The sequence below is a fragment of the Xenopus laevis genome, chromosome 2S, assembly GCF_017654675.1.
Source record: "Xenopus laevis strain J_2021 chromosome 2S, Xenopus_laevis_v10.1, whole genome shotgun sequence".
In the NCBI taxonomy this organism is placed as follows: domain Eukaryota; kingdom Metazoa; phylum Chordata; class Amphibia; order Anura; family Pipidae; genus Xenopus; species Xenopus laevis.
Window position 1 is genome coordinate 76,277,164 of NC_054374.1, and position 18,765 is coordinate 76,295,928.

General features: G+C 37.9%; 1 protein-coding gene across 2 annotated transcripts in view; it reads right to left on the reverse strand.

The window, feature by feature from the left end:
- The window catches only part of rspo1.S (R-spondin 1 S homeolog), a 106,795-nt gene that overhangs the window by 46,066 nt on the left and 41,964 nt on the right, over positions 1 to 18,765 (reverse strand). The window contains exon 1 of one of the 2 annotated variants that reach the window (XM_041584013.1): positions 1,228 to 1,290. The exons of the other annotated variant lie outside the window; for it this stretch is intronic. The gene's annotated coding sequence lies outside the window, so the exon portion shown is untranslated. Of the gene's footprint in view, positions 1 to 1,227; positions 1,291 to 18,765 lie in introns of those variants that run through there. 2 annotated transcript variants of the gene reach the window in all.

An 18,765-nucleotide genomic window follows, 5' to 3' on the forward strand; every position in this document is an offset into this window, starting at 1 on the left:
GTGAGAAGACCTGACTGGTCATTTACAACCACAATTGCAAGTGTGGTCTTGCTCAAATGGACGCAAATGTCTGTATTCAGAGTTGGACTAGGGATCTGGGCCTCATCGGAGCTGCAACCTCAGTGGCCCACACACCTACCCAGCCCCACACCTCATCTGCAACCCCCCTACTCCCCTGGGTCCTGCCACTGAAGACGCAAACCCCCTCTGCCGCCCCTTCCTTATTTTTAACTTCATGATGCTGAAATCATGCCGGGGGAGGCAGGTAACATTCCAGCGCCCAGAGTTTCTTGCGGGTCTGGGTCCTGCCCAGTCCAACCCTGTCTGTATTATCTGGCATTAGTTAAAGGTGCTTGTATCTAAACACACTCCTTGCACATTCATACAGTTACACTAAATGCCCATGCACCCACCCAGTCTGCTTTGATGAACCATGTACAATTGTGCCTGTAGATGCTGGGGAACTCTGGAGCTACTGCCACCATGAATTTGGAGGTAGTTCCAGGGATTTCCACAGCAGGCTGCGTAAATGAATGCTATAGATAGCACACAAATAAGCACATGCTAATGGCATTTTAACACAGCATACAAATGCGTTTTGGAAGAGAGTCGCACAAGACCAATTTTGTCGCAGGTAGAGAGCTTGCCCCTTTTATTTTCAACACATGTGCATCAATGTTTTGGGGGGGTTCAATGTTTTGGGGGTTCACCCACCCTTCATCGGGGGGGGGTTCACCCACCCTTCATCAGGATAAAAACACAAGTGCTACCAAAGCATTTAAATCATAGCTTATCACACCCAATGACCCATATTTCCCAAAATCCTTTGTGAATCCATAGTGAGGCTTGACACTCAATTCCATCTTGTTACAAGTCCATTGTTTCAAAAATTATAGTCCGTATGTGATTTTCTTATGTTCAAAAAATAAGTTCATTTAAACATATTATTTTTGTACTTGTTCAAAACATAGCCAAATGTATCAAGATTTGTTGTGTATGTTTACTAGTGATGGGCGAATTTGCGCCGTTTCGCTTCGCAGAAAAATTCGCGAATTTCGCCCGAAATTCGCGAAACGGCGAAAAATTCGCGCCGGCGTCTCGTTTTTTTCGCGAATTTTCGCTGGCGGCGAATCGCGCAAATTCGCCGCGAATTCGCGCCTGGCGAATAAATTCGCCCATCACTAATGTTTACAGTATTAGTAGCATAATTAGAATATAGTTACTTACAGCCAGCAGAGTTTATTATCATTAATTATGTCATTCTTTATTCCTCTGGCCAGATAATCTGTGAAAAAAATGTAAGTATTAGTGTCACTACAAAACGTTACTTTAAAGAAAACAATTTAGGCTGAAATGCCTTTTAAGGCCTTTTGGATGTACAGTTTCCATATCCAGAATGCCTCTCTTTGCATAAAGCCAGTTTTATATCATTACACGATTGTACTACCACTTCTTCAAGGATTTGCCTTCTTATTTGTGAAACAGCATGCCTTTTTTCAAAAAAGTGTTTAACAATGTTTCTTTTTTGACCTCCTTTTTTGTAGTTTCTTGTATACCTTCTGTTTTGGTTTCAGGTTTATAATTTCTTATGACACTTTTATGCATATTTAGTCTAATCTTGAATGCCCTTGCGGTTTGGCCAATATAGCCAAACCCACTTTAACAGATAGACTACCCCTTCTGTGCTGCAGGTTACAAAACAGCTGAGTTTTATAGTGTGCCCCTTGCTTGGATGGGTACATACATCCCCCTTCATGATACCACTACAATGGCTGCAGTTATAGCATGGCAAGGTTCCCAGCCTTTCTGAAAGTTTAACTCTAGTTAGTTGATCCCTTATGCTCTTGCCTTTTTTATTGGAGAACAGTGGATTATTCACAAATAGCTTCCTGAAAACCTTGTCATTTTGTAAAATTGGCCAGTGTTTTTTTTATTACAATTTTAATAAAGTCAGTATGTGGGCCATATGTGATGACACAGGGGATACCCACATTTTTTTGTTTGTCCTTTTTCCAATCTAACAGGTCCTCCTCCCTGAGGTCCCCTACTTCCTGTGGTAGGCCCTCCAGTTCTGCATGAACTTCTCTATGAAGTTTGTGCACCTGTTTCTTGTATAATGTGTTGGATGATGTAATTCTTTTGGCTCTTACAAACTGGCTTTTCGGGAGCCCCTATTGGATGAAAGCTGTCCCTTTGTAATATATAATTGATGTCAGTCGGTTTTGTGTATGTCTGTTATGAAGGTACCAACACTGTAAGTTACCTGTACATCAATACACATGATAAATTTAATTGTAATATGTATACTGTTCAAGTATGTGAGAAAGTCAGATAATATTTCAGGGGGAGGGCCTGTCCAAATTATAAACATACTGTCCACGTGTCGTTTCCATAACGCAATATGTTCCCTAAAGGACATGTGTTCCAAAATATTCTAATGCTCAAATCTGTGCATGAATATGTCCGCATATGCTGTAGCCGTCAGATTCCAGCACTAAACTGGAGGACTAGAACACAGCAGGAACTGCAAAAGCAGACTGAATGATTTTTCCCCCAGGCACAAGCGAACCTGAAGGGGGAGGAGGCGCAAAGGGAGAGAAGAGGCAGACGCGATGTGCAGAGGTTTATATGGGAACCCCCAGAAGGGCAACACGGAGCGACAGAGAATATCCACTAAGGAGGAAGAGGTAACTGACTTAGTGATTAATTTATCCTCCAAACCTCTGTCCCCAGGAAACTAAAAGTGGACCTGTCACCCAGACACAAAAATCTGTAAAATAAAAGTCCTTTTCAAATGAAACATGAAATCCAATTTCTATTTTTTATTGAAGCATTCATAGCTGTTTTAAACTCATTTTTAAAATCTCAGCTGTCAATCAAATATTGTCTGCCACTTCTCTATACCCTGGGCATAGAGGCGAGGCAGACAATTACTTTCACTTTCCATTCAGCAATTCCTAAATGTCACTGCTCTACCCACATTCCCCCAGTTCTCTTTATCATTTAATTGTGTAGCCAGGGCATGAGGATGGATATCGGGTCCCCCATTCTGGTGCACAAACAAGATTCTGAGATGATGCAAGACTTGTCTTAATAACATGCACAAAATGGCTGCTGCCTGCTTTCTATAATTTTGAAATCCCAGACTGAAGGAAGCAAGATTCAAATAATTTATATACTGTAATTAAAGTATATTTTGCTTGACTAATGTGATAAAATAGGATTTTGAATATTTTTTTGGGTGACGGATCACCTTTAAGCTACTGAATAAGGAATTGGCTTTGCACATTCATTTAAAGTTGATCCTTTCTCTGTACATATAGAAATGTTCAAATTCTTATGGTCCATTGAATTTAAAATGCTATTTATGGGGACAAGAACAGGTGCATTGCCCCAAAAGTTATAAAGGAGGTAATTTCCACCAAATTAAAGAGTCACAGCACATATAATCCAACATTTTCATGCTCATCACTAGACACCTTCTCAAATATGTTGTTTACGGATATTGAAAAAGATTCAGGTAAGCATATGATGCCCAGGAAAAATAATCTAAATTGTAAAGAGATTATATGACAAGGATCTAACCATTAAGAAAGCCGATAAGTGGGGTAGCATTGTGGTAATGGATAAAGTTAACTACATGAATGAGGCCCAGAAAAAACTTGAGAATAGAGAACATTACACTAAGCTTGATGGCGATCCCACCACAAAACTCCAAAAGGACATCAAACTGTTTCTTGAAGATGCTTGGTTGTTAGGTATAATAACATCTGACATTCAGGAACTACTGTATAAAGCTAATCCAAGAGTCCCAATTTACCAAAGATACATACAACCCTAATTTACCCCCTGGGAGACCAATAGTGTCAGGGATAGACTAAGTACTACAAGCATTCTATTCTAGGGAATATTTACTAAAAGAGGAACTACCAACACATGAAGTTAATTTGTATGTGATTGTCTAGAGATGGTATTTAAGCGTAATTACTTCAGATTTGACTCTGATTTTTATTTACAAATCCAAGGTATCAGTATGGGTGCTAATATGGCTCCAGAATATGCCGTCATATTCATGCACAAATTTGAGCATGAGAATATTTTGGAACACATGTCCTTTAGGAGACATATTGCGTTATGGAAACGATACATGGATTATGTTTTTAATTTGGACAGGACCCCTGAAGTATTATCTGACTTTCTCACATTTTTGAACAGTATGCATGATACAATTAAATTTACCATGTGTATTGGCCCCCAAAGTGTCAGTTATCTTGATGTACAGGAATAATACATTACAAAGGGACAGCTTTCACCCAATAGGGGCAGTAAAAGGGCTCCCGAAAAATCAGTTCGTAAGAGCCAGAAGAATTACATCATCCGACACATTATACAAGAAACAGGCACAAGATCTTGTAGAGAAGTTTATGCAGAGAGGGTATAATAAGGCAGAACTGGAGGGCCTAACACAGGAAGTAGGGGACCTCAGGAGGGAAGGCCTGGTAGATAGGAAATAAGACCAACAAATAAATTTGGGTATCCCCTGTGTCATCACATATGGCCCACATACTGCCTTTATAAAAAACTGGTAGTACAATCGTGTAATGATTTAAAACTGGTTTTACTCAAAAGAGAGGCATTCTGGATATAATGGAAATGGTACATCCAAAAGGCCTTAAAGGGGTTGTTCACCATCCAAACACTTTTTTCAGTTCAGTTGTTTTCAGATTTTTCCCCAGAAATAATGACTTTTTTCAATTACTTTCCATTATTTATTTTTTACTGTTTTTTCAAAATCTACCGTAAGTTTAGAGTTGAATGCCCCTCTCTCTGGTGTTTGAGTCTGACAGCTCAGTAATTCAGCTGTACTGAACTGTTACAATTTTGCAACATTAAGTTGATAAATTTCTTAGAAGCGTCTCTGGAGTATTAGCAACTACTGTATCAATTCTAACAGCTGCCTGTAATAAAACCCAGAGATTCTTCTCAGCAGGGACAAAGATAAGAAATGTATCAATTTAGAACAGTTTACAGGGTCGGCGACCCCCCTCCCTGCTTTAGAAGGTGAAAATTGACACTTTACACTTCAATATTAGAAAAACGGTGACACATAGAAAATAGAAAGTCATTGGAAAAAGTCGTTATTTCTGTTGATCTATCTGAAAACAACTAGTTGTTTGAAGGTGAACCACCCCTTTAACAAGCATTTCAGTCTAAATTGTTTTCTGTAAAATAACTTTTTGCGGTGACATTAATACTTTATTTTTTCCCCAGATAATCTGGCCACGGGGATAAATAAATGACATAATTGATGATAATAAACTCTGCTAGCTGTAAGTAACTATATTCTAATTATTCTACTAATACTGTAAACATACACAACAGATCTTTATACATTTGGCTATGTTTTGAACAAGTATAAAAATAAGATGTTTAAATAAACCTATTTTTTGAACATAAGATAACCACATAAGGACTATAATTTTTGAAACAATGGACTTGTAACAAGATGGAATTGAGCGTCAAGCCTCACTATGGATTCACGAATAACTTTGGTAATTATGGGTCATTGGGTGTGATAAGCTATGCTTTAAATGCCTTGGTAGCACTTGTGGAGACAATAAAAGGGGCAGAACTCAATTGTATGTGACTGATGTGTGCTGATCATCTAGAAGGATCAGCACCACCAGGCAGGAGAAAGAAAGGAGAGGAGAGGAGGTGCGGTATTCTACAATATTGGAATTTTAACACAGCATGCCAGAACTAAAGTTATCCCTGCTTTGAAAATGTTAATTGCAACTTGCACCCAAAACACACATGCAATTTGGTGTATTTGGTTTCACTATTTAACTGTCCATCTGTCTACCTGCCTAATTATATATTAGCATGACCATTAGCTTTTTTGAGGGGAATTTAATATGTTTTGTTAGCACTAAAACATTCACAAACATGTTTGAATGCATTGTGTGATGTTTTGTGGCCCTTCCAGAATGATTTGGAATTTAGAGAGCTCCACAAATAAAATGAATATGAGGTACGTTAGTAAAAGTTGTACACAGTTACCTATATCAACCCAATTAAATAATTTGCCATACATGTAGCAAATGTGCAGTTTATACTATTTACTCCCTTTAGTAGTTACACAGCATTTTCATACAATCTTACTAAAATGCTCTATGCTGCTTTGTGCTAAATTAAACGAACAAAAACACCTACTGTAATTACTGTAACTGGAGATTTTACGTCTCAAATTACTATTTATGTCTTTCCAGAACATGTAGGGGGTTATTTATCAAAGTCCGAATTTATCTCAATATTTTCTGAAAAAACTCCGACCAAATCTGCACAGGTGTTTTGGGCTTATTTATTAATACACTTTCCCGAAAATGTGGGAAAAAATCTGATTTTTTCCGGATTTTTCACCCAAAAACTCAGAAAACTCCGGAGTATTGCCAAAAACCCAGCGCACATCAAAAAATCATTGGGACTTCTCCCATTGACTTATATGCAACCTCGACAGGTCTGAGATGCCGGATTTGCAGATTCAGACTTTTCCATACTCTGGGTTTAACAAATTCTGAAAAATTTGTGATTTTTTTAAAAGTCCAATTTTATAAAAAAAACAAAAACAAAAAAAAACGTGATTTTTGCAATCGGAGTTTAGTAAATAAACCCCTTATATATGTGCTTGAACTCATAACTGCTCAAAGGGGTTTGCATTAGTGATGTTTGAGAAAATATGGCATCTCTGATTAAACAGGTCAAAGGACTCAGAATTCAGTCTTATGACTAAGCAGAATGTAGGCACGTAATGCAGGCATGTAATGCAAGCACTGCCTCCTTTCTAACACATGTAATGTGAAGTCTCCAAAGGCATGATCAGTTCAGCTCCACCAAATCTTTAAATAAATAGCCAACGGAATAAACAGTCTGTTCTTGTTGAAAAGCATATGTCTGAAAAAAAGAAAAAAAAATGCCTAGAACATGAGCAGATTTAAGACTTGCATAATAAACATTTCCAAGTGTTTAAATCAGACTATTAACTAGGGTTTCTGACAATGATATGATCCACATGCTATGCCAGACTACAAGTGAGATATACACAAAGTCAACGACAGTCAACCTGTTGCAACTCATCCATTGCTACATACACTGAGAGTATATTAGAAATCACAGGGGTGTGTTTTATAATACATTTTAAAATAGGCACAGTTTGCATGACTAGAATTATTAATTAGACCCTTGCTGAAAGATCATTGATTATGTATATATTTTTATAAAATCTCTTTTCTTAATGGATCAGTGGATGAATATACTGTTTGACCATCTGTTCACTTCCAGTGGTACAGCATTTGAACACTCATTACAAGTGTATTGTTTCCACCTGAAATCTGCATAAGCAATTTTGCCAGGGGCTTAACAGTTTTAACACTCGTTAATTGGAGCATTAGAACATTCACAACACAAATGAGAGCTATCTACCACCTTTCAAATAACCAGCCATAAGTTATATGAGAAATGTGCCTCTGCATAAAATAAAACATTCTAAAATGATATAACTAACAACAGACGTGTGATAATTAACAGTGTTTTGGTGCTTTAACTAATTGTTTATTGTATATGATGATGTGCAAAGCTGGATTTGCTTTTACTTTGCTTATCTAGGGATTGCCAATTTTTTTCGCCTTGTTTCGGCAAATGACGGCCATAGACTTGTTTGGCGTCATGCAAAAAAAAAAAGACGCGCGTCAAAAAAATTTTTGCCACACGTCAAAAATTTTTTGACGCCCATTAAGGTCTACTTATATCGGTATCTCACCTTAGGACAAATGGCCGGCCCGTATACTGTACAGGTATTAAATTCTGTTGTAATACCACAATATCTTGTTGCTGTGTTATCTTAGTACACTAAGGGGCTGATTCACTAAGGGTCGAATATCGAGGGTTAATTAACCCTCGATATTCGACTGGGAATTGAAATCCTTCGACTTTGAATATCGAAGTCGAAGGATTTAGCGCAAATAGTGCGATCGTGCAATCGAAGGATTATTCCTTCAATCGAACGATTAAATCCTTCGAATCGAACGAATCGAAGGATTTAAATCCAACGATCGAAGGAATATCCTTCGATCAAAAAAAGTTAGCCAAGCCTATGGGGACCTTCCCCATAGGCTAACATTGACTTCTGTAGCTTTTAGATGGCGAACTAGGGGGTCGAAGTTTTTTTAAAGAGACAGTACTTCGACTATTGAATGGTCGAATAGTCGAACGATTTTTACTTTGAATCCTTCGATTCGAAGTCGTAGTCGAAGGTCGAAGTAGCCCATTCGATGGTCGAAGTAGCCCAAAAAAAACTTCGAAATTCGAAGTTAGTGAATCGGCCCCTAAGTCAAAACAGTCCACATGGAAGGCCACAATGATGGTTTTCTATTAGCAAGTTTTCTTAATGAATAGACCTAGGTTATTGTGAAACACTGCAAATACAAATCTATTAGTGAATAAAAGGTTTCATTTTAGCTCTACTTTTTTGTCTAAAACACCAGCACACACACACATTTAGCATTCTCTAATACATTTTATTTCCAAGTACTTCATAGGACTTGTTATGAGGTGCCAGCATTAAGCTATGTTAAAAAATTTACTATAGTAATTTAAAAAAGCATTACATCTCAATTTCTCTTATGCTTGTGTATAAAAAGAATACTTCCACTTAACTGCTGATGATTTTAGTGGTACAAATTGTCCATCACCTAGTTTTTAATTTTTGCGGGAATGTGTCTTTCATTAAAGATCATGATTGTGAGTTACTGTATATCTATCAGTTTTTGATGATATTATTTAGCATGGGTGGCAGATTTGAATTGATCATGCACAAATACAGATTTTTTTTTTTTTTTTTTAAAAGGAGGTGTTTTATTAAATAAACAAATTCCCAAGTCCCCAACATAAATATTTTGTGCTCTAATACATTCTTGTTCTCCCATTGTGTTTATTGAAGTTATTGTCTGTTACAATTTCCACTTACTGAGCGTCAGTTATGAATCCATCTGATCCCTCACTAATTTGGTTCACTGAGCTGCCCTAAAATGCATAAGAAGGATACGCATTGCCCAGACCACCAAGGAGCAGCTGCAGAGCACTTATTCTTTTATGCAGTGTAGGAAGTGTAAGAACTAAATTCTTAGTAGGAGTCCTATGTAGTGCCCTCCTTACATTCATCATCATCATCATCATTTATTTATATAGCGCTGTCAAGATACGCAGTGCTTTACTGCAGTTATAGCAAACAGGGAATAAATGGTGGATAACAGACAAGGATTACAGAGTACAATAGGGTTTACAAACTAAAAGGTAAGGGTACAATTGAGACATTAGGATTGTAGAAACACTTTGTCATTTTTGATAAAGATTAATTAAGGCACATCGAATAGGCCTCTTTAAACAGATGGGTCTTTAAGGAGCGCTTGAAAGTTTGGAAAGAAGGAGAAAGTCTGACAGCTTGTGGCAGAGAGTTCCAGAGAAAAGCAGAAGCCCGAGAGAAGTCTTGTAGACGAGAATGGGCAGAAGTGACCAGAGGAGAAGTGAGGCGAAGATCAGAAGCAGAGCGTAGGTTTCGTGAAGGAGTGTATTTGGAGATTAGAGATGAAATATAGGGAGGGGTTTCATTATTAAGGGCCTTGAATGTGAGTGTAAGTAATTTGAATTTGATTCTAGAAGAGATTGGGAGCCAGTGAAGGGACATACATATGGGAGCAGCTGATGTTGAGCGGCGAGCTAGATGAATGAGTCTAGCGGCCGCGTTTAGAATAGATTGGAGTTGTGAAAGGTGACTTGTTGGAATACCTGTGAGGAGTAAGTTGCAGTAATCAAGGCGGGAGATGATGAGAGACTGAATCAGTGTTTTAGTTGATTCTGAACTGAGATATGGTCGTATTCGAGCAATGTTGCGCAGTTGAATACGGCAAGATTTTGCAAGTGTTTGAATGTGTGGTGAAAAAGACAGATGAGAGTCTAAGATGACTCCTAGGCAGCGTGCCTGTGTGGTGGAATGAAAGGTGGTGTTGTTTACGGTGAGTGATATCTGAGGGACAGGGGAAGATCTTGGAGGAAATATGATGAGTTCTGTTTTAGAAAGGTTCAGTTTCAGGTGGCGCTGTGACATCCAGGAGGTGACAGCAGAGAGACAGTCTGTGACTTGGGAAAGGACAGAATTAGAAAGATCAGGAGTAGACAAGTAGAGTTGGGTGTCATCAGCATAAAGGTGATACTGAAGTCCAAATGACTGAATGAGTTTTCCTAGTGAAGTTGTATAGAGCGAGAACAGCAGGGGGCCAAGAACAGAGCCTTGAGGAACTCCAACAGAGAGTGGGAAAGTAGTAGAAGTAGAGTTAGAGAAGGAAACTTTAAAGGAACGGTCAGACAGATAAGATGTAAACCATGAAAGAGCAGTGTCCTGAATGCCAGATGAGTGTAGAATGTCAAGGAGGAGTGTGTGGTCAACTGTGTCAAAGGCTGCAGAGAGATCTAGAAGGATTAGAATGGAATAATGACCTTTAGACTTTGCCAATAGAAGATCATTGGTTACTTTGGTGAGTGCAGTTTCAGTCGAGTGTGATGGGCGGAAGCCAGATTGCAATGGGTCGAGAAGGGAGTTGTGAGTGAGATGCTGGATCAGGCGTTTGTAAACAAGCCTTTCTAGTAATTTGGATGCGAATGGAAGAAGGGAGACCAGTCGATAGTTAGTGGGAGAGCTGGGATCAAGGGAAGGTTTTTTGAGGATAGGAGTGATTAGTGCTTGTTTGTATAATGATGGAAAGGTACCAGTAGAGAGTGAAAGATTGAATAGGTGGGTAAGTGCAGGAGAGAGTGTATCAGAGATTGGGTGGAGAAGGCGAGAGGGTATGGGGTCAAGGGAGCAGGTGGTGGGTTTTGAGCTGGCTAGAAGTTTGCTAACTTCATCTAGAGTTGCAGGGGTGAAGGAGTGCAAAGTAGATGTGAGTGGACTGCACGTTGGTCTGAGATTGTTGTCGGACGGTATGCTCAGCCTAATGAGATCGATTTTTTTCATTAAAGAAATGAGCAAGGTCTTGGGCGGTAACATTAATAGGTGGAGGAGGTGGAGGGGGGCATAGGAGTGAGTTAAATGTGGCAAACAGCTGCTGTGGTTTGGAGGACATAGTAGATATTAGATAAGAGAAGTATTGTTCTTTGGCTAATGATAGAGCTCGGTTATAGCAGGAGAGCATGAATTTGAAGTGGATGAAGTCAGGATCAGTTCGTGACTTTCTCCACCGTCGCTCAGCTGATCTACTACATCTTCTGAGGTACCGTGTTACACTAGTGTGCCAGGGTTGGGGTTTAGCTGGCCGGCTGTGACGGGTGGTAGAAGGTGCAAGGGAGTCAAGTGCTGTTGAAAGGGCATCGTTGTATTGAATCATAGGATAATTGCCTTTCTTTCTCCTTGAGTAGTTCTGCTATTATATAGCTTGAGAATGAAGGCATTTTTCTCTGATAGTTGAATAAAACATCCTGCATTGTTAAACTGTTTATCATCATCACACTTTTGTAAGACCGCGCAGTTTGTATCAGTTTAGCTGAGTTCATCTGAGGACATGTGTTGAGACACAGTAAGCTACCAACGTCAGGTGCTGGTATTATACAGACCATAGCACTGTTTAAAATGTATATAGAACAAGGCCTGCCTACGCTTTATCTGTTGTAAGGATGCGCTCTCATTTGAATTTGATATTTACAATACAGGGGATATAGATATAAACAGGTGCCTAGCTGTGAAAAGTCCATCATCTCTAGAAAAAGACACAGAAATGAACTGATGGATACTGAGTAAAGATCAGATTTATAAATCTTTTTGGGACAAATATATGAAAGACTGAATTGTATTGGGATATTGTGAGATTTGTGACTGTCAGGAACATTTCCTGACAGTTAAGAAATTTGACACATTCCTCAAAGCTGATGAAAGTGTCAATTGGTATAAACTTGTTTGACTGCTTTCAATGGGGTGTTAGTGCTAAACACAGCACATCGGTAGGGCTATGCACTAACACCCATACAAATTATTAAGCCTGATTAACAATCGGAACAACACTTCTGAACTTTGGGAAAAAAGCAATTAATATACAGGACATGGTACCTCTCAGTTAAATGCACTGATGAAATAAAAGACGCCCAATTCTCATACCAACAAGGCCACTATGGTTTCAATTTTTATCTATTTAAATTTTACTAATCTATAATATCACTCTTGATTAATTTATATTAGCTTAATATAATTCCTTTTATTGAAATACTGACATTAATTTATATAATGAATCATTCGTTTCTCTGGGATATTATGAGATGAGACAAAATGGCATTATGTTATTATCATCATTTATTCATGTAGCACCACCAGTGCTTTACAATTATAACAATCAAGGGTCTTACAATAATTTAATAAATAAGGGCTACAGAACAAAAATTGGATCGGAGGGCCCTGCTCACAAGAGCTTATGTGGTATAATGGGGGTGATAAATGCAGCAACACACTTATTACATGAAGTGGTTCTGAAATTCCACAATACAGAGTTTAAAGTTGTGAAAGAAAACATATACAGCAGTTATTGCTATTTGAATCTAATTTTATCAGCAGTTTTATTTTGGTTCTCTACTACTTTTTACCTGTTCCATATGCAACCAGCCTGACTGTAGCTGTGTCAACTTTTCCATTACGTACAGTGTATTTCTATTAGGCTATATGGATCACTTTTTCTATGCTATTATAATTATTTTTCTGCCTGTGACTACTGGAAAAAACGCTAACAATGACAAAAACAGTGAGGCAGTTTGGAGTCCAAAGTATAATTTGGCAGAGCTGAGACAAAAAATGTGGATCTGTTTTTCATCTAGGTATTGCATAATAATGATGCTTTTTTTGGCAACATGTGGTATCATTATTGTTATCTTTAGTCTAAAATATTACTTTTAATCGTACCCTATGATTTACACAAATTTGTTTTGGTGGCTGCGAATCCTTTACCATAGATCTTACAAGGGGATTTTTGCACACTGAATGCTGTTAGAGGCAATAGTGGTCAATTACATAGCAGAAGGCAGTGTGCAAATTCCACAAAAAGGCTACAATCAGTCACTTTGATACTGCATTCTGCACTTTACTCTAGATTCTCTATGCAAGGTGCAGAGTGCACCATTATCCAGTGCACATGATTGTTGATGTTGCGGTAATACTCTATACTATAATTAATAAAAAAACAAGTCTGAATGAACATAGTTAATAGAGACCTGAGTTATCAGTCCATCCATTTAATGGCTTATCAGTGCCCTTTTGGTCATGTGCCAAAACCCCCCTCATCCGGTACAGATTCCTTAAAATGACAGAACCATGAAAATAAGCATTGAAAAGTACACCAGTAAAACACTCTAAGATGCTGAGTTAATTTATTTAGGGGCAATGCATGTAAAACCAGCACACAACTACACAAAAACCATATCACAATGGGAAAAAAGCTTGTTAACTTACCTGCAGAGCAAACAATACACTATAAGTACTGACAGCCCTGAAGCAGGCAGCAGTTATAAGATCCTCTTTGACCCACATGTGGTCTGGCCCTGTGCCTTTCATGTAGGGGATAAACACAGAGAAGGCCTCGCTCTCACACTGAATCTGTGCCTAGTTCTTGCCTAGAAAACCATTGTGTGCTGCACAAGTTGTAACTGGCATGGGACACACAGTGATATACCTTTTACCATTGCCAAAAGGAGCACTGATACAGAAAAAGATGAAATTCTGTTCATTTTATTGAAGCCTTAAAAAAAAAAATGTGCCAGGAGGTATTCTAATATGCCAGGAAAAGAGTGAGCACTTTGGAGGAAAAGGCACACGATGTGACATTCTGTTCTTCATGTTTAAAATATGAATATTTACTATTTCCCTTTTAAGCGGGTATTTCAGTCAGATTTTTCCAGCTGTGTTTTTTGCATTCCTGAAATGTACCACCAACTATTGCACAATATTATAAATTAGAGTTGATAAATCACATTGTGATATTGCCTATGCCTTCCTGAACCACTGGCTAAGCTACAGAAACTCAGGAATTTTTCTTGTTCCTATTCAGCGATCTTTCAGACAGAGCAGCTATCATAAATCAAGTTCTATCCATTGCTTTTAGTGCTTTTTTTTAATAATCCTGTTTATGTAAATTTAGATTGCATTTTCATTAAATCTTAGTAGAGCTTTGCAATCATTGGAATACAATTTATCTGCACTTCTATTGCCGTTTTCACTGCCGTCTACTAAATGATAGTATTCCAGTGTGAAAAAAATCCATGATTTACTGCAAGTTGAGTTGAAATTAGTTCCTTGCAGATGTCTGGAAGAGGTGAGAAGATTCAAATATCCATACTTTTTAAGTGATGTTTGTCAGCTGGGCTAGCTCCCAGGATACAAGAAATGAATGATGCCTTTTGGCACATTGCTCATTTATCAGCTTGCAGGTAGTGATGGGCGAATTTGTCCCGTTTCGGTTCGCTGCAAATTTCTCGAAAAACCATACTGTATGGTGAGAACCCCAGTGTGGGGAAAATGTATACTATACTATACTGATTATCAAAGTCTTCACTAACCAAGTGAGTGTCACCAGCGCTAAACTTAACTTCAAAGATTCCGGGGCACATTTACTAAGCTTGAGTGAAGGATTCGATTGAAAAAAACTATGAATTTCAAAGTATTTTTTGGGGTACTTCGACCATCGAATAGGCTACTATGACCTTCGACTCGAACGATTCGAACTAAAAATCATTCGACTATTTGATAGTCGAAGTACTGTCTTTGACTACCTACTTCGGCAGTTTAAACCTACCGAGGTACAATGTTAGCCTATGGGGACCTTCCCCAGCACTTTTCTAACTTTTTTTTGATCGAAGAAAAATTCGATCGATCGAATGGGGTTCATGGCAACTTGATTTTTAGCTGCATCTTCAATCAGCCTCTCTGCATCTGTAAAAGCCACATAGCTGGGCATGGTCCTATTTCCTTGATCATTGGCAATGATCTCCACTTTGCCTGCTGGAAAACACCCACACAGGAGTAAGTGGTGTTAAGAAACATTTTATTGCCACTACAGAGAGCAGGGAGTTTGTTAACCAGTTGTTTACATATTTCTATAGGCCATGGTCTAAAGGGCTTTGAAGCAAAAGTTGGCATTTTTATTTTCACCTTTTTTCATTAGAAAATGCATTTTTAGGCTGATACTAGGTTGTCCTAATTATGGAGGCTTTTACTACACTCTTTCTTATTGTGGGAGTTGTATTTTCCCCATCCCTAAATGGCTCATATCTTAGAATTTTCCTATTCAAGATTTATATCTTGGAAAGCTTGGTAACAGGCCCTGGATTACTGAGGGATTCCTGGTTTTTAGTTTACTGCTCAGACTATATATTTGGGATGGATATTAGGTTTACTCTCTATAGTCATTATATCTGAATAATGTGCTCGTGTTAGCTCATACTAGGAATTTTACGAATGACATAAGACTAGTCTTACTGTGAAATCAAATAAATGTTATAAAAGGGTGGATAAAGGCATAGTGAGAAAAAACCCTGAAGAAGAATAAACAACACATCAAATGTCTCAAACAAAAAGAAGCAATATACGATTGTAAGTATGTGAAACATTGGGTCTTAATTGTGAATTTCTGACAATTGCAATGCATTTTAGTTGTGTTGCAGTTTGAATTACATCTTATATGTTCTTCTTGAAATATAAGATTTCAATGAAGAAATGGCTTAACAAACCAAGATATACTGTAAGATGTGGGACCTATTACCGGGAAACCCATTATCCAGAGAGCTCCGAATCACAGAAAGACCATCTAACGTAGACTCCATTTTAATGAAATAATTACGATTTTCAAAAATTTACATTATTCTCTAGTAGACTTAAGGTACGGAGATCCAAATTACAGAAAGACCCCTTATTTGGAAATCCCCAGGTCCTAAACATTCTAGATAACCGGTCCCATACCTGGATAGGGTATAAAGCAATATTTTTTCAGGAAAAAGTAAATTATAGCATAACAAGTAAACTCTTTGCCCTGAGGAAAATATATACCACAGTTCATTGCCACAGGGTTTACTAACTTTGTACTCTTTACTTTATACTTTTTTTATTTACAAATTAAGAATATGTTTTAATTATGATTTAGATAAAGTTAGTAGGCCAGGCACTTATTAACGCTGTGGATATATATAATTGATTCTATTTTCTATCAGTAAGTTTACTGGTTTTACATTTATCACTTTCTTTATTTAAGAACTGGAGGCTGCATATCCGTACTGGAAAGTAAATGCCTGGCTATTAAATGGGAACTAGGCACATCAAATATTACATATAGCACTAACCTAGAGCTGTTTCAGAAAACTTGTATTTTATGTGTCTTTTGTCTCTCATAATCATCTGCACACTTGAATATTTCACCTGCTTTATTATAATGTTTCAGTACTCACTACTATTCCTATATGTTTATGCCATTTATCATTTTTTTGGCTGAAATGTTTATCTGGGACAGAGGTGGAGAAGATTCTGTAGAAAGGGAGTCCTGTAGAACAAGAAGAAGGCAAGGGAAGGAGACTATGAGGACATGTCTGTTCTCAGACCCCGGTCTGCTTGATGAATTTTTACCTTCTCAGCCACTTGGGGTTTTCAAAATGGACGCGAGTCAACTATCCTGATGGTCATGGTCTCTTCCCGCTGGTCTCTTCCTCCACCCAACTCATTAACATCAGGTGTTTTCAATTATTCAATTCAGGGGCTTTATAAGCCCATTACAAGCAACATGGTTGCTTGATCATTAAGCCCCCAGCCTGTGATTCTGAATTACCGCTTGTTCCTGAGTCCTTGCCATTTGTTCAACTGTCCTTGCTCCAGTTCCCTGCCTGATTCTTGTATGATTGCCTGGTATTGACCTTGGTTTGTTATTGGACGTTGCTTTTTCCTTCAGCCTGCCCCAGACCTTGTCCTGTTTACTGGATATTCTTTGTCTGCCGCCTGTCCAGACCCTCTGCCTGTATTATGAACCTGTCATTGCTAGCGGCCTGCCTCTCACCACCGGACTGATATAAAGACTCGTTTATCTCTTTACACTTGATCCAACTCTATTGTTTTCTTGTCCTTCATTTAATCTTTTCTGCATTGCAGCTTGACTGCTGCCTTTCATCATATCAATTACATGCGTTATACAGAACATAGGCTCCTACCCACTAGTCACTTCCCTATGGCCCTTCCTGACAGAGACCTTCATGTGTTTCATGAGTAAGCAGTGAATCATCATCATCATCTTAGCCCTAACGACTGCAAATGTCCAGCATTTCTAGTAAAACTAATCACAGCCAACCGTTTGAGGTTGCAGGGTATGCTGGCACTTCAAAAACATAATAGTAATGCCTTGCTTCCATCAACCCATAAAAAGTCACCCTATCCCACACACACACATACAATTTAGAAGAAGTCATTTCTCTTTTGTATTTTTGAATACACTGGTAGGGCAGAGCAGGGCAGTATAAAAGATGTAAAGAATGTGGAGTCAGTTATGCAGGAATGAACAATGTATAAATATAGATAAAAATGTATGTAGGAGGCAAAGAATCATTTTTCATTTGCATACTGTAGGTAAGAGAAAGAGCCTGGTAATAATAAATAAATGAGTGTATAAGAAAAAAGGAAGACATTGGTTTAAATGAATCTTCTGACCTGCCATCCTACTACTGATACATCTGATATGTGGTCTAGTTGGTATATTTCAATATTTATGGAGTTTCGAAAATGAATATGCAAGTGTACACAATACATTAGTAAGTAAGGTAGTTAACATTAGTTATTTTGATATACTGTAAGAGTTTCTTGATGTTTGAGGACTTAGAATATAAAGAGAAAAAAATGCAGATCTTAACAGAGGTAATATATACTTCTCAAGTTCCCAGGACAGAATAATGAGGTCTAATTTCTCAATTAACCCATCAAAACTTTTAAACCCCCTTCTTTGAAAAGGCATATACATATTCTTCAACATATATAGATAAATGACAGTAGCAACCAAAAGAAATGCAAACATGGTAATGGATCAAATTGTCCACGCGTGTTAAGTACAAGGTCCTGGCTGGTATTTCAGCTATTTTAAAATATCATATTGATATACTGATGTTGCACTTTGCTGAGCATATTAAGATATCTGTAATGTAAACGGGATCTCAGAGGATTAGAGACGTGGAAAGACAAGATCCAGATGTGGACGATGGAAGGGGAATTAGTAGGAAGGAGTTGGTTGCTTCAGACACATGTTAAAATGACAAGTACTGATGTTTTCAGAGGTTAAATGCCTTATAAGTCTTAGCTCATACTGTGTAGAACAAATGCAGTTTGATTGATTTCCACCACTGAACCCATTGGGCCGTATATAAAAAAACGTGTAATGTCAACTTCTGCTATTGAAAAAAAAGTGTAAAAAATTAGTAATTTTAACTTTAGAAGTGATACAGTTATACAGAATATTAGATGACCAAACAGATAAATATTAAAGTTTTGTATGATATTTTTTGTTGTGTGACTGATATTTTATCAAAAACTTTTTCTTTCTATTCTGTCTGACAAATTGGCCACTGCTGGGAATTTTCACAAGATTCTATGAATGGGTTTTCAATTCATATACTCATGGGAGCAACTATTATGACAGATTTCTCAAACACTAATAAATA